Source organism: Manacus vitellinus, unplaced genomic scaffold, assembly GCF_001715985.3.
Source record: "Manacus vitellinus isolate BGI_N305 unplaced genomic scaffold, ASM171598v3 scaffold_15_pilon, whole genome shotgun sequence".
Lineage (NCBI taxonomy): Eukaryota > Metazoa > Chordata > Aves > Passeriformes > Pipridae > Manacus > Manacus vitellinus.
This window is the reverse complement of record NW_021939122.1, coordinates 3,003,041-3,017,932: the sequence shown is the minus strand read 5'-3', so window position 1 is coordinate 3,017,932 and position 14,892 is coordinate 3,003,041. Positions and strand designations below refer to the sequence as shown.

The following is a 14,892-nucleotide window of genomic DNA, read 5'->3' as shown; positions in this document are numbered from 1 at the left end:
ATCTATGAAGATGTCACAGCTATTTACAAATATTAATTACTTATTTCTACTGAATCCTTCTGCAGAAGGTAAATAAAAAGATCTCATTTATTGTCCTTTCTGAAATGTAGGCATTCATTTTTCCTGGGTCTAATACTGAATGTTCTCCACTTAGAGATAACTATTCAACTACATTTATGTTTTAATTTTAATCAAATTACAGTGTTGAATTAAAAACTCAACATTTGCTAATAATAGACATTGTTTATTGTGAGTGCTCATTCTTTGAGATGCTGCCTGAAGTAATAATTTCTAATTCCACAGGTTTACAATTTAAATGGTATTTCAAATTCTACCACACCCAATTCTTAGTATAAGGAAAACCTGTAGTATAATAGATGGTTTGATAATATCTAAAAAAAAAAAAAAGTCAGCAAGCCCCAAAAATAGAAAATGCATGTGTCCAGTGCAAATAATTTCCCATTTGCTTATTCAGTTTTACTACTCCGATGTGTCTTGGCATTTGTAATGACAGCATTTGTGAGAAAGCTAGTTTTATGATGTAATGTGGGAATTTATTCCATATATTTGTAGATTCCTTTTCCGTTAGGTAATTCGGTATTTGCTTTCTTTTTTATTCTTTTATGTATCCCTTGCTTCCCAGAAAGAGCACCGAGGCCACAGATGAGCTCTTTATTTAACTTAAAATTATTTTAATTTAGTCCAGAGTTTCCAAAGATTAATTATTTGGTATGTTCTACTTCAGATTGTTTCATTTTCAGGAAATTAATGTTCAGCATTACTTGGAAGTGAAGGAAAATGAACAGATCATTTATAAAAGCCTGCCATTAATACCACATATATATATTTCTATTCCTAATGACTAGGATTTAATTCAGCCATACAAAATTAAGCCCAAACATGCAAACACTTAAGGTATGATAGTGAGCTCCTCAGCCAATGGAAACCTTTAATTGGGTTTAAAATATTTGGGATTATTCCCTGAAGCAGATGTGTAACTTCATAAACACACATGTGAGTATCCCACCAAAAACTTCAAGACTATTCAGTTGCAGTCACATATCTTGCTCAGACCACAGCAAAGCTGAGAGAGGATTGATTGAGGTTCTTGGTACTACCCTCCTCCTCTCCCCAGACTGCCTGTTCAGACATAATTACATCTGTAATCACTCCCTAACTCGATACAGTTTGGCTTATACACTTTTAATGGCAGGTCATTTCTAGGATGTCTGAAAGTTCTTTGCACCTTCTGTGGGGCTGCTTCCCTGTGAGCAGGTGACAATCCAGGGGATGACTCACTGGACACAAGTTAAGCATCTGACTCCTGTCGAAAAACAATAAGAGTCAATTGACTCTCAGCTGAGCTTTTTGAAAACATCCAACTTTGCTCTCAGGCCACCCTTCAGCTGAATATAATGCATAGAGAATGCTACTAGTTGCAGTGGAGCAGAATATTCATCTTAGTTGTTAGCTCAGGCAGCATGATATCTCACTTAGCAGCAATAAGCTGTGTTAGAAAAAAAAAAAATCTGGCAGCCCAGAATTAACAGAGTGGGTAAAATACTGTGAGGAGCAAGAGAGGCAGTGGTGGATGTTATGGAAAGACATAGGGTCTGATTATCCAGGCGTTGAGAGGGATGGGGAAAAATAAAAGAGGGGATGTTCTGCAGCTTAATTAATGGAAAGAGGCTTGTGCATCTGACAGCAGCCCCTCTGCAAGGTGAATTCTTTCATAAAGAGCCTCATTCATGAGTTGCCAAGACATCCACAACCTATTCTTGAATTCACACAAAAATTAAAAGCAAAACAACTGACTGGCTAATTTAGCTACTTGCAGGATGCAGCTGGTGCTACTGTTTTCACAAAAAAAAGGCCTTTTCCCTTCCACCTCCTAACCATTCCAGTTTTCCTCCCCACCCCCAGCTATTTTGTATCCTGCTGCACCAGTGAGGAGTGTGACAACTTCTGACTTAGCTGGCACTGTGGGATATCGAATAACAAAGGGGAATAATATCAGGATAACAGAGGGGATCTGGCCAGTGCTAAGGAAACAAACTCACTGCTTACCCAGGTCCTGCCATCAGCTGAGAAGTAGAACTTCCCTTTTTTAATTTTTTAATTTTTTTTTAGTAAATAAACAAAGGGCTTCATTATGCTAGATAATGCAACTCCATCCCTGGAATCTTGATAAATCAACAGCTACCTATCCTATGTACCACTGAGGAGACAGTTTGTGTAGTTCCATGTGTATGAAGACACTTCATGTTTCCAGCAGTGATATATTATTACCTTAGTTCTTCCTAGCTACTACTTCACATTCTCATATTCTCCCTGACACAGAGAAACAAGTCTCTCCTGCCCCCCAAATCCCTTTTCGCTCAGATTTTCCTTCCCAAAGGATATTTAATACAAAATCCTTCTGTGCGTGACAATAATTTAAAAACCAGGGTTAGTCAGGTTAGGAGCCCTAATACAAGCCACTGGCTATTTTTAAAGGAGCATTGAGCAAATCTAAAGGTTTCTGAAAGGGTAGTTGAAATGATGTGGTATATTACCACCTGACTCTGACAGGCCTCCTAGTCTAGCTAACAGAGGTAGAGTTGCTCCAGTACCGGCAGCTATGGGAAGTGACTGAAATAAATTGTTTGTGCAGTCAGAGCTTTATTTAGCAAGGGAACTTCACAACTAATGCTGCCAACAAAGAAAGTAAAGAAAACATCATACAGACATAGCTAAAACTCCAGCTGGAGATAGCAGCATGGTCCTTGAAACCAGTCAAACTCCTCTTGCTTCAAGCTGCAAAAGGAAAAGATTAAAGTGGATGTTGCTCAATTTCCAAAGATTGCAAAGCAGACCTAAGGATTTCTAAGCCTGGGCTCAGCCATTTCAGAGCTGTTTTGCTACATAGATTATTTCCCAAACTCCCACCCTTGGTGAGGAGGTCAGTGAGCCAGGAGATGCCGAGCAGAAGATGAAAGAGGAATTTCTCCAACCAGCTTTGCGGTACATGAGGGCTTTCTTTGTCCATTGAGTCTGAAAAGTGGGGGGTGTGCCTTGCAGTCATATTTCTTACAGGTATGGTGCTGTTGTACAGCAAGAGTTGGGCAGCATTGGAATAGTCTCCAAATTATGCAGCTGGTAATAGCCTTTCTGGTCATTACAATTTTTTCAGCTTCTTAATAGGATTTAAAAAAAAATATAGTGGAAACTGGATGAAAATGGGATTAACAAAAGTATGGTCAAGCTTTCTCCTACCTCTTTTTCTCCAGGTTTCTTGGCAATCTTTGACTAAAGATAGATTGCAACAACTACAAATCTGGAAATTTTCCCCTGGCTAAAACTGAACTGGAATGTAGTACACCCACATCACAGTTGGAAGTTGTGAGGATTCATTCAGTTACATTAAGGACTGTCAGAATCCTTTAGCAACTCAAAGTAACCTTATTTAGCAAAACTACCTTTGCAGTCTCTTTTATTGACTTCTAAGTACCGAGGATGGCTCTCTTTTCATTTGAAGCGCTCAGCAAGTGTGCTACCAGCCTTTTTGGAGAAGCTTCAGCCCCCCTTCCCCTCCCCCCTTCTTGTCTAGTTGGATCTAGAGAAAGTTATATAAGTCGTGTTCACTAAAACACAGACCAAGAGAATATTCCAGCAGTATGGAGACCACAAAAAGCTGTTGGGAAGCTGTGAAAGGGATTTTGTGTGAACTCTAAAATGAATCCCCCCGTTTTGTAAAGTGACAACCCAATATCCCCAAAGGCGACAGCGGGAGGGAAACCTAAACCTGTCGACAAAGTCAACCGGTAATGATTGGAGAGTTAATTACTTTAGAGCTCACAAAGACAAGCTGAGGTGTTAAAATTGCTCCTGCAAACACCAGCATCCTCCCCTTTCACCTAGACTAACTAATCGCAGCAGGACCGTAGCAAGAAGGACCTGAGCAGTCCCTGCTTATGGCAGCTTTCACTAGCAAAGTGATCTTTATTCATTTTCAATTCTGTTCTTTATCTCATCAGCTGCCCTCACAAAGTATTACCGTAAACGTGTTTAAAAACACAAAGCTGCATCGAGTTCAGTGATGCTGGTTGACACAGAGTCCTGCAGTATCCCAGGCCTTCCTCTTGGGATTAGCTTCACGAACACTACTCTTGCACACAGTAGCAAAACGCTTCCTATCCTATCAGTGCTTTTTACATGGCAAAAGGAGAAACTTAAATCCAGTGCAGCTATAACTAACAATTTACTGTGCTAATCCTTTTTTCTTCAGCAAATTTGTTTTGAGTCACACTTTATATTAAGATTTCATTTGTGAGGTTTAACACAAGATTAGCAGGTGTTTCAAAGTAAAGTGTGTAGAGTTTAAATACATCAGTAGAGTGTTTTAGACGATGATGAGCTATTGTTGTAAAAAACCCTGTTGACCCACTGGACTCATAACAATTGATTACCATCTATTAAAACATCTCTTAATCACTTACTAATCCTTTATCATTTACAAATAGAACCTCCACTTACAGTACTGTGAGATACTGTGAAAACACCAATTTATAAGACACTGCCACGTATAAGAGTTTCTTCTGCTTTGCTTTTAGCCTTTTCCTTTGCATTCCTAAACTCTTTTTGTCCCACTGCTTCTCTAACATGTATAATAGTTAATGCAACAAAAAGACATGCCCCTGCTAAGTTTTCAAACACGTGTTAACAGTCCACTAGTTTCCTTTCCATGACTTGCACAGCTACTCTGTAAGTGGATCTCTTGTGGCTAGAGTAGGGCCCAGGGAACTCAGGTGATCATGTTTTTCCTGAAGCCAGCACTCTCTTCTAACCACTTTGCTTTATGCTTTGTATATCTCTGGTTGGAGAACAGGAAAAATAATATACATTCACTTAAAGAGCTCTTACAGGAACTAATTCATTAAGGATTGTAAAGTGCTTTGATATAGCAGTTTGGTATATTTGCCAGAGTAGAAAGAAACATGTGGGATTTATTATAAAAAGTCACTGTCTTCATCCCTGTGGGATGACAGCTGATCTACCACAAACACTTATTTCCAAATTACAGTATTATGCCAATTACAACTCCTGAATTGAAATTGCTATAACATTTACCTTATAATCTGCTAGTTTCAGGAATTAAAAAGCTCCTGAATCAGTAAGATGGCAGCAGCAGGCTATTTTATACTATTATTCAATTTTATTAAATGTAATAGATGAGACAGCAAATGATCAGAAAATATACCCAGAGGTTATTCACTTTGTCTGTGTATAAATATGTGAATGTATATATTAATGTAATCTATAGTGTTTAAATTGGGCAGTGATGCTCTGTTGTGTGCAGCAATGCACATCCTTATGCATAAACCAAGACGTTTTCTGACTGCATTCAGAGTTAGTTTTGTGGCTTAATCTTTCAGATTTAATTACAATATAAAAGGCTGGTAATAAATATCACAAATGAAAAAAAGAAGAGGCTGTTTCAGTTCAGAAGGAATGTGAGGTTGAAGGATAGGGTTACAGGGAAGTTGCTGGCAGATGAGCTAAGTAGAAGAGGTGTTATAGGTAAAGAGTACATGTGTTCAGCTCATTGACAGGGACATGCTGGGGTGCAGAGGCTGGGAAGAAACTCGCTGCACTCTTAAGATGAATTTTGTCCCCAAGGTCACTTCTTTCGACAGCATATGCCAGGAGCTGCAATTTCCAGGTGACTGTAGTCATATATGTGATTATGTGTAATAACATTAGAAGGAACATCCTGGCTTTGTTGAAGTCATAGGAAGTTTTGCCAGACTTTGGTGGGGGTCAAGACTTTACCCTCTAGAAGCTCCAAAGATAAATAGGGATCTGTCACCATACCAACACGGACAACTGTATAATTGTTTCAAAATATGTAACAGCCCCACTAGTTCTAATGGAACTGCATCAGTGATTAAAGCTCTCACAGGGAAATTCTTAATATGGCAGTAATTTCATGCACAAGAATTTTCTTACTGATTTCGAATGAGGGTTCAAACTCTAATTTAGCATTCTTTTTTGTATACTGATGAATTTGTTCTGAATATGTCTGGGCTTCATTTAAGCAGTACTCTCCAGCATGTCTTACACCACTACTATACATATAGCAATTTTCAGATTTTGATTTTGAGAACTGAATTTAACTCAGACCATGCTCAGCCATTAACTTCTTGCTTTCTCTCACTTGGGATCCAAAAGATAGCAGCATACATGCAATTTTACAATAATCCTAATGACTTTTGGAGAGAAAGATATGCTTACTACATGCACTACAATATAGATGTGCAATCCAATATATTTTTCCCTGGGGTGTGTGTAGGGGTGACTATCCTTTAAATAAGTTTATTTAAAACATAATAAAAGCGAAGAGAGTAATAGAACAAAGTGAAATGGGCCACAGTACTTCTTTCTACAAGCAGGCACAAGAGAGTAATTTTGATTTTAGATACTTTACTTTTAATACCAAGGACATCTTTTTAGCTGATGGAATGGATGTATTCAATGTATAGGTGTTTAGGCAACTGTTACTGATCAGGGGAATTAGTTGTTGTACTTCATCAGTTTTAGGTGGCTATGGGAGAGAAATCCCCCAAAGTCTGACCGTAGAAGATATACTAAAGTGTTTTAGAATTTTATTGCTTACACTAACTTTGTTGATGGGCTTATAACTTTTCCATAGATATTTTTAATATAGGCTTGAGGTTTTTTTCATACAGTAAACCAAAAATATTTCTTATTTAGATTACAAACCAAAATGCACACAACATATTAGACATTCTCAATTGCATTTAAAGTGTTTCAGGTATTTATGTCTTCTCTGTGTAAAATGCACTGTCTCAAACTGAACTGCACTAAATTCCCACAATGTCACTTTTTGAAGTTATTATTCTGGGAAATAGTATAATTTACAGTGATAGTGGATCTAAGTTTGCTGGATGATGATTCATGTATAAAGAGGGTCACGTGCTTAACTTTACAATTTACATAATGTTAGGTACACAACAAATGTCAAGATCCATAGGAGTCTCTCTTCAAACAAAAGATTCTTGAATATGTTAAAAACTGGAACACAAGACCCAATGACATTGTCCTATAAAATTTATTTTTAGGAAAAGGGTTATATTAAGAAAAAAGAATGGAATTATTTAAACCAGAGATTTTATGATTTTTCTCTGTGCTATTACTTATGTCTTCAACACACTTGTAATTTCAAAATGGCCAAACAGATTATCCAGTTTTCTAGAGTGTTTTGTTTCCCGAACTGGGATGTGGCTATGCCAAGTTTCAGTTTCAAAAAATTATTTTTATGTTTTTACCACTAACCAAGTTGTAAATTTCCCAGAAAGGAAAAAAAAAAGAAGTTTATAATGGAAATGTTGACACAACACTCAGAATAGTGTTGCATATGTGACACTCTGCTACAAATTGTGCTGTAATGATTTATATTGTTTCCAATAATTTAAAAGTGATTTTAAATCACAGCCAGGTCCTGCATAATACATAAACCTTGACGGATTCTCCAATGGGCATTAGGTCACTACACATTTCAGTTTCCCACTCTATGTTTAAAAGGCTGCATCTGGAAGTTAAAAGACTAAAACCTCAGTCAATGGTTATGGTATGATAGATACATGCTGGAATATTATTTTCACCCAGTAGCTTTCTGTAAGTAGGTCATACAATTTTACAGTGCTCTGAAACATTACCAAAGATTTTCCTTTTACAGTATCTCCAGCAATTGACTCTGAAAAAGTTGCACTAAACCTTAATGCTTATTATTTTATAACGGAAACTTTGTTCACTTGCCGGTTCTCATGCAGTACATCATCTAGGAAGGACCTTTGAAATTTATTGTACGAGGTAATTTTCCACCCACTGTAAAAGATTTTTTTAAAAAAAATTATATTTATATTTTTTTCTTTGGGACCAGATATTTTTAGAAAACTTTGCAGGCAGGCACCTAACACAACACATCACCCACAAGATGGGGAAAAGAGGATGTTGAGGAAAGACTTCTGAGATGGTCAAGTTTGGGAAGATGGTGGGATGTCTACTTGGTTCTTGCTTGAGTAGATGTTCAGGTAGGAGATTGCCTTTTTCTCCTTTGTGTGGTACCGTGTGGGATGTACCCCATGGTATTTTGTCATGCCTTGCTTGGGTGAAAACTGGTGTTTGGGTAAAAGTGGTGTTTGCTGGACGTAACTGAGAAAACCATCACATGTAGTACTAAAACTTTGACATGGTGAGTGGCCTTTGGCAACACAGCTCAAGACAGGGTGGAGAAAACGTTTAAATGAGTTTTAGGTCCATAGGTGTTATCACCTTGTTCTTTAAAACGCATTTCTCGTAACATCTTGTTCCATGTACAAACTCCATGGGAGGACAACATCTGTGACTTTGCTCACTGTGCTTCCATCCCTCGGACTAATTATGGTCGCCTCAAACACAGCCCTCTTTCCCCCGGACCGGGAGTGCTCGAGCCCTTTGGGAAGCACTGGCTCTCCAAAGCCTGCCTGTGGTGGTGCTCCCACCGGGACGTTTGAAATCGCCCCATGTTGGACGGGAAGCCCGGCGCGACCCCCCGAGAGCGGCCAAGGGCCCCCCGGGAGCGCCGGTGGCCCGCCCCCCTCCAGCCGCCTTCCCGCCCTGGGGACGCGCCGCCCCCCAAACTTTATCGCCTGGAATCCCCCTTTCTCTCACCCCCCCCCCCCGCTTTTTCTTTTTTTTTTTTTTTTTTTTTTTTTTTTTAGGGAAAAGGCTAGGGGGGAGCTCAATTTCCCACTTGCCAACAGCAGATAAAAAAGTGGGGAGGGACCTCTTCTGTCACAGCCTATGTAGATTAACCTTTCAATTAGCTGTTATCAGGTCCTGTGTCTTAGCACCAGTCCCCGCAATCTGCGTCCGCCCGCACCGGGGAGGCTGGAGGTCTGGGGTGGGTTTCTGTTTTAATTTCTAAATTAATGATAATTGCTCGCGTGGCTCCCTTCCCCCGCCGAGAGCTGAACGCGTGTGTCTGATCTGCCCGTCCACCTTTTAGTATTTTGGAGTGAGAAGAGGAGCCCCGCGGAGGAGGAGGAGGGGAGACAAGGTATTCTCTCTGTATTCATCTTCTTTTTTCCCCTCTCGCGGAAGGGCTTAGGGAAGGTAACTGGTGCAATCAATCCGCTGGCTGGGGATTCCCTCCACCCCCTCCCCGGCTCGTCTGGCTCTCCTGGCTGGGTTTCTTCAGTGTGTATGTGTTTGGGGAAGGGGGTGGGGGGAGGCTGTGTTGTTGTTGTGTTCCTGGCTCTGGTTGCAGCCAGGAGAGAGAGCGAGCGGGCGAGCGAGAGACAGAGCGGAGAGAGCGAGCGAGCGAGAGAGAGAGAGGAGCCGCGATCGCGTTTCAGGGGCAGCACATTCCGCAGGAACCGCTGCTGCAGAAACACACACGGGCAGAGAAAGGAGGTCATTGCAAGCAAAGGGGGGAACCTGCATCGGAGGTCAGATTCCCAGGAGTTTATGTGGGGGATAACAGGGAGCATGCGATGGGTTTTGTTTTGCACTGGGTGACAGGCTGCAATTTGCCATAATAACCCCCTTTCCCTCCCCTCTCCGAGCGCAGGGGGCTTGTCACTAGGCTGGGTACTTTTTTTCCTTTTGCACTGGAGGCTGATGCACGTGTTTGCAGACACTTGTGCTGGGTAAATGCATTGCAATGCTCTGCGTTTTGCAGGGGAGGGGGAGCAGCAGCAGCAGGAGGTGATGGCTGGGTTGGATGGGGTGGGGAGAGGGGGAATGGAGTGGCGGAGGGAAGCAGGGGATGGCTGAGGTTTTTGTGTTGCATGTTCCCACCCTGTCTTTCTGAGGCGGTAATTGTTCCTTCGCAGACGGGGTGACAGAGAAGTCCCTGTGCTTCGCATGGCGAAACTTGCAGGGACCTGCATGTGGCTGTAGAGCTGGGAGTCATTGTCGTCGTCCCCGTTCCCACCCCCCTCCCTTGGCGGTGTGGGGTGTGTGTGTGCGCGATAAGCGGCTGCCAGTGCCAGGCACCTTGGGAGGGTTATGCTGGGAGCACGCCGCTCCATCTCGCCCGCCCGGGCGAGGGGCAGGCTCTGAGGCACGCGCGTGACGCTCAATATTTAAGGCCGCTCATTAGTGTGTGTCGCGCGCCCGCCCGCCCTGCCGCGCTGGTTCAGGCCGCCGCCGGTGTCTCGCAGCGCTCGCCCTCCGAACAACTTTCGGCAGGGAGCGGGTGGGGCGGCGGCGGGGGGCAGGGCGGCGGGGCCGGGGAGCCCGGACGGACGGCAGAGGTGGCCAACGGGAGGCGGGATTGCGGGAGGTCCCGCCCCGCTGGCGGCGGGTGGACCAATGGCGAGCGCCCGAGGCCCGGCAGCGGGGCGGGGGGAGGGCGGGACGCGCGGGTGTGTGGCGGCGGCGGCGGCCAGTGGGAGCCACGGAGAGCCGGGGCCCCGCCCCTTGCCGCGGGTGGGCGGGGCTGGCCTGGAGGGAAGGGGCGCGCCGCCTGATTGACACCCGCGCTCGCCAATGGGAGAGGCGACTGGTTGCTGGGCGGGACGGGCCCGGTGTGGGCGGGTGATGATGGCAGCGCCCCGCGGCCAATGAGCGCGCAGGCGGCGTGCGCGGCGCGGGCCAATGGCGGCGGCGGCGGGCGGGGCGCGGGGTAGGTAAGTTTTAATGAGCCTCCATTGGGCTGTAATCAGTGTCATGTCGGATTCACGTTAAGTACAACAGGGCGAGACAAAATGGCGGCGTAGGTGCGCCGAGCGCGCGCGGCGGCGGCGGGGCGGGCGCGGCGGCGGCGGGCAGCGCAGAGCGGGGCGGGCGGCCCGGCGGCGGCAGCGGCCGAGGAGCCGGCAGCAGGGGGAGCCGCTGCGGCGCCCGGAGGAGGCTCCTCCCCCGCGGAGGTGAGTGGTACCGGGGGGGTCTCACCTGCCTCCCGCGGGGACACGCGGCCGCCGCCCCCCGCGGTTAGGTGCGGGTGTCCGCTCGTCCTCGTCTTCTGGCGGCCGCCCTGCCTGGCCGGCGGGGTCGCCGCGCCCCGGGGAACAGAGCCTGCGGGATGGGGGTCCCTGCCTTTGGGATGACAAATCCCGGATCGGGGCTGGGAGCGCTCGGGAGCCAGCCCCGGCTCGGCCCCTGTCACAGGCAACAATGCCTTGGCCCCGGGCTCCGGGCTTTGCACGTCTCCTTGACTGGGGTGTAAGTTGGGGAGGGGGATAGTCCAGCTGTGATGCCTCGTTTGGGGAGTGATGTTCTCACTGTGTGTTCTTTGCCTGGACCTCACCTCTAGCACTCTGGCACTTGGAAATAACCCGCTCTGCAAAGAGCAGATGGATACCCACTCCGTTGCTTAAAATCACTGTCCCAAGAAGAAGTGTTTCCAGTGAAACCCTCTTTCCAGGTGAACTGCTGGCACTGAATATGACCTTCCTGCGTTCCTCGATACCGTGTTGTAAAGTGCTCAGAACTTCAGTGGGAGAGGGTGGGAAGGTTGAATTTGGTGTCATGATGTGCTGATGCCGTTCCCTCCGGTGGCGCTTGCTGCTGTCATGTTGTGAGATGACAAACCAGATTGTGGGGTATCTCAGAGCACAAACACTTCCATCAGTTCGGTTCACATGTGCCATTCTTCTCTCCACACCCTCAAGTCTTAGGTGTAGTTTTGAAGTTACTGTGATGTGTCCACATCTGTCTCTTTAAAGCCTGTGCAAGTGTCATTGCCCTTCCTTATTATTTTTGGAAACTGTTGTGTAAAGAATAAAACAATAGTTGGCTTTATGATCTGAGTAATTTTAAGGGTGACATGTGTGCTGGGAGTCCTTGCCAGGATCTGCTTTCTTCCTGTCTTTTTGTAGGTGCATGTATTTTGCAATAGTGAAACAACTATCTTGCCTGTTTTGCATCATTAATTGAGATGGGGGTGGAATACAGAGTTGATTAGTTGCAGAATTCTAAGCAATGGCTTGGAGGAAAGGAGAATGGCAAAAATGGAATGCAATGGCAGTCTTCTCTTCTTCCTTCTCCTCTGCTGCAATCCTTACCTGACCCTGATGCTGCAGCAGAGAGCTGGCCCTGCTGCTGCTTCTCCTGAGTGTGTGCAGAGCAGGTAGGAGGGAGCAGAATGAAACTGTGCTTCACAGGTCACCCTCAGGTTGCACAAGTTGCTGTCATCTCCCCCTGCTGCATCCTCTTCCCCGGCCTTTTATTTCTTCTTTTTTTTTTTTTTTTTTAAATACCTGTGTTAAGCTCAGTTTTTAAAAGTCTAACTCTGTTTATGTTTAAGACAGTCAAAGCAGATTTTTTCATTCATTTTTCAACAAAATTACTTTAGATTGTATGTTATGATACCTGTGTAGTAACTTTGTTTTGTTTCTGGGAGAGAGAAGAGTAGCTTTTTTTGTTGCTGTTTTTCTGACTACACAGCTTGTTTTCGCAATCTGGATCACTTGGAAGTAATTCCAGGTACTAGTTCAGGCCAAAAAACCACCTTATTAGAGGATTATGGGATTACTGATGACACCTGAGATTGAAGTGTTCAGTCAGTGCATTCTTTAATTATAATCAGCTGTGCAATAGGTGTGTGCTTTATAAAGGACATATTTGCATTCATTCTAAATCCCAAGCTGCAATTTTGCAACGTCTTTGTATTTATCTGATAATTTATGACCTAGGTAAAGGGACAAGCCTTGACTAGAGATCCCTTTTCATATTTTAAAGGTAATGTGTTTTATTTCACCCTCTGAATGCTTATGTTCTTCAGCTCTTCGGTAGCAGATTTACTGTCAGACTTGGTCAGTAATATAGTACAGTCAGACTTTCTCAAATGCTTTTATTTTCGAAGGAAGATACCATAGAGTAAAAGCTGAAATATGACAAATTATGTAGGAAGAACTTAATGACTGTTGCCATGAAATTTGGAAGTTGTCCTGTGCATTTAACAGAATGGAAAATCTAATCTGTGATTGGATGGTGCTGTTGAGGCTTTGAGTAAAAGTTAGTCAGCTACAAGGGGAGGAAGATTAATAAATAGACATGAGTGCCTGATAGTAATTTATAACCACTTCTTTAAAATTAGTATTTCCTCAAAATCTATTTGGGTAATCATCACACTTTTTGTATTAAATGACATATGACCACTTTTTTGTGCTTTTGGTAAAATTACATTCTAAACTTAGTAACCTGAATGTAATTTTGAACTTCTGTGTGTCCTCTTATGTTGAATCTTGAACATTTGTTTCTAAAATGATTTGTTTTCTTTTTATCCAGTCACTTGGCATGTAAACATGTGTATTGCCAACCTTGGATTAATCTGTCTAAACTTGATTTTTGAAAGACCTTTTTAATGTATAGCTCCAGAATCACTCACCTGAATTATTTTGCTGGGAAAGATGTTAGTAAGAGGTTATTCTGAATTTTACATATGGTGGACCTTGTCATACCCGTTGTGGAGGTCAGGGTGCTGCACTTTAGGTACATATGCACTCCAAGTGGCAAAGTAACAGAGGCTCTAGATGGTGGCAAAACAATTAAAAACTTGGATTGGATGTGCTTTGCATGGTTTCCTGAGGCAGAATGAACTTAGATTCTGTTGCAAGGTGTGAATTTAAGATGTCTTGATTTTTTTTCTCCTGAAATATCCTGTTCTGTGTGTTGGAAACTCTGTGTTCCTGCTGATATACTCTACTAGTGTTGATTTAGTAGGCTCCACCATGCAGGAGGTTGTATTACACATAGGGAGTTTTAAGTAAATAAGTAAAAATTTAGTTCTGAATGTATATGGCTGTGAAATTCCTGTACCAAGCAGCAGACTTTATATGAAGATACAGATTTATGCTAACCTTTTGCCACAGTCACTGGCCAATAAAAATTCCTGTAACCCACACGTTACAGCATTTATACTGAAATGTTCCTCGGTTTCCAGGTGCTTGGAACAGACCCTGTACTGTATGTTCTGGAATTTAATGGAAGTGATGTGGTTGCTTGTATGAAATTTAATACAACAGTACTGCAGTAGATGTAAAAATGAGGCAAGTACGTCTGACTCAGCAAATGCACTGTTCAGAATTTAATTAAGTCGTGACTATCTTAATGAAGACTCATAGTAGAACAACCTAAGTAAATAACTGTACAGGTAGCTTTCTAGGAATCTGAGGTTTTATATGTAGCTACAGAGAACTTCCAAATCTATAGGCAGAGTGTATCAGATAGTCTAAATGTGAGTGAGCTTTGCTATATAGAGTTCTGCTGTGTTGTGTTACTGTATTTTCAGTGTCAGATATGTGAGAATTTGTAGGATTCATAATACCATGGAAACTCTTTTCTTCCCTGTATTTGTCTGCATTTTGTAGCTACAGTGTTATTTTGGAATTATCTGACAACAGTGAACATAAACAATTCTGTTAGGAAAAGAATGGCTTGTGGTAGCTGGAGTAAATTAAAATGTCTGTTTACAGAACAAGTTATTGTTTGATTACAAATACTTGAAATACGCAGAACTGTTATCAAATACAACTTACATGAGTACAGTCTGGAAGCAAGAAACAGGATCCAATCTATGTAGATCAATAGGGTTCAGTATATGAGCCAGTTAAACATTCAGGCCCTGCATTTGCATCAGGAATGTATCTTTTCAGTCTGGCAGTAAGTTGAATTTTCTAATTTATAAATATGAAAATGTTTAAGCTTCAATCAGATTCATAAAATGAATTGATTAATATTTTGACTATTTGGACAAAGAAGAATTTTATATTCACCAGTAACCAGCTGCTCTTTTGTTCCTAATCCTGTTTTATAGGTATAATAATGTGTGAAACACGATCCGGAGTTTGTATTTAAAGACATTTTTGAGGCAGTAGAGGGAGGAGAAGATATGGGACCAAA

The 14,892-nt window shown here is 42.9% G+C and overlaps 1 protein-coding gene across 5 annotated transcripts in view; it reads left to right on the top strand.

The window, feature by feature from the left end:
* The first annotated feature begins 8,857 nt into the window (after positions 1–8,857).
* KAT6B (lysine acetyltransferase 6B) overlaps positions 8,858–14,892 on the top strand; it is a 108,313-nt gene continuing 102,278 nt past the window's right edge. For 3 of the 5 annotated variants that reach the window (XM_029958540.1, XM_029958539.1, XM_018068996.1), the window contains exon 1: positions 9,195–9,491. The gene's annotated coding sequence lies outside the window, so the exon portion shown is untranslated. Of the gene's footprint in view, positions 9,101–9,194; positions 9,492–14,892 lie in introns of those variants that run through there. The other 2 variants (XM_018068997.2, XM_008924314.3) reach the window with 2 other exon arrangements.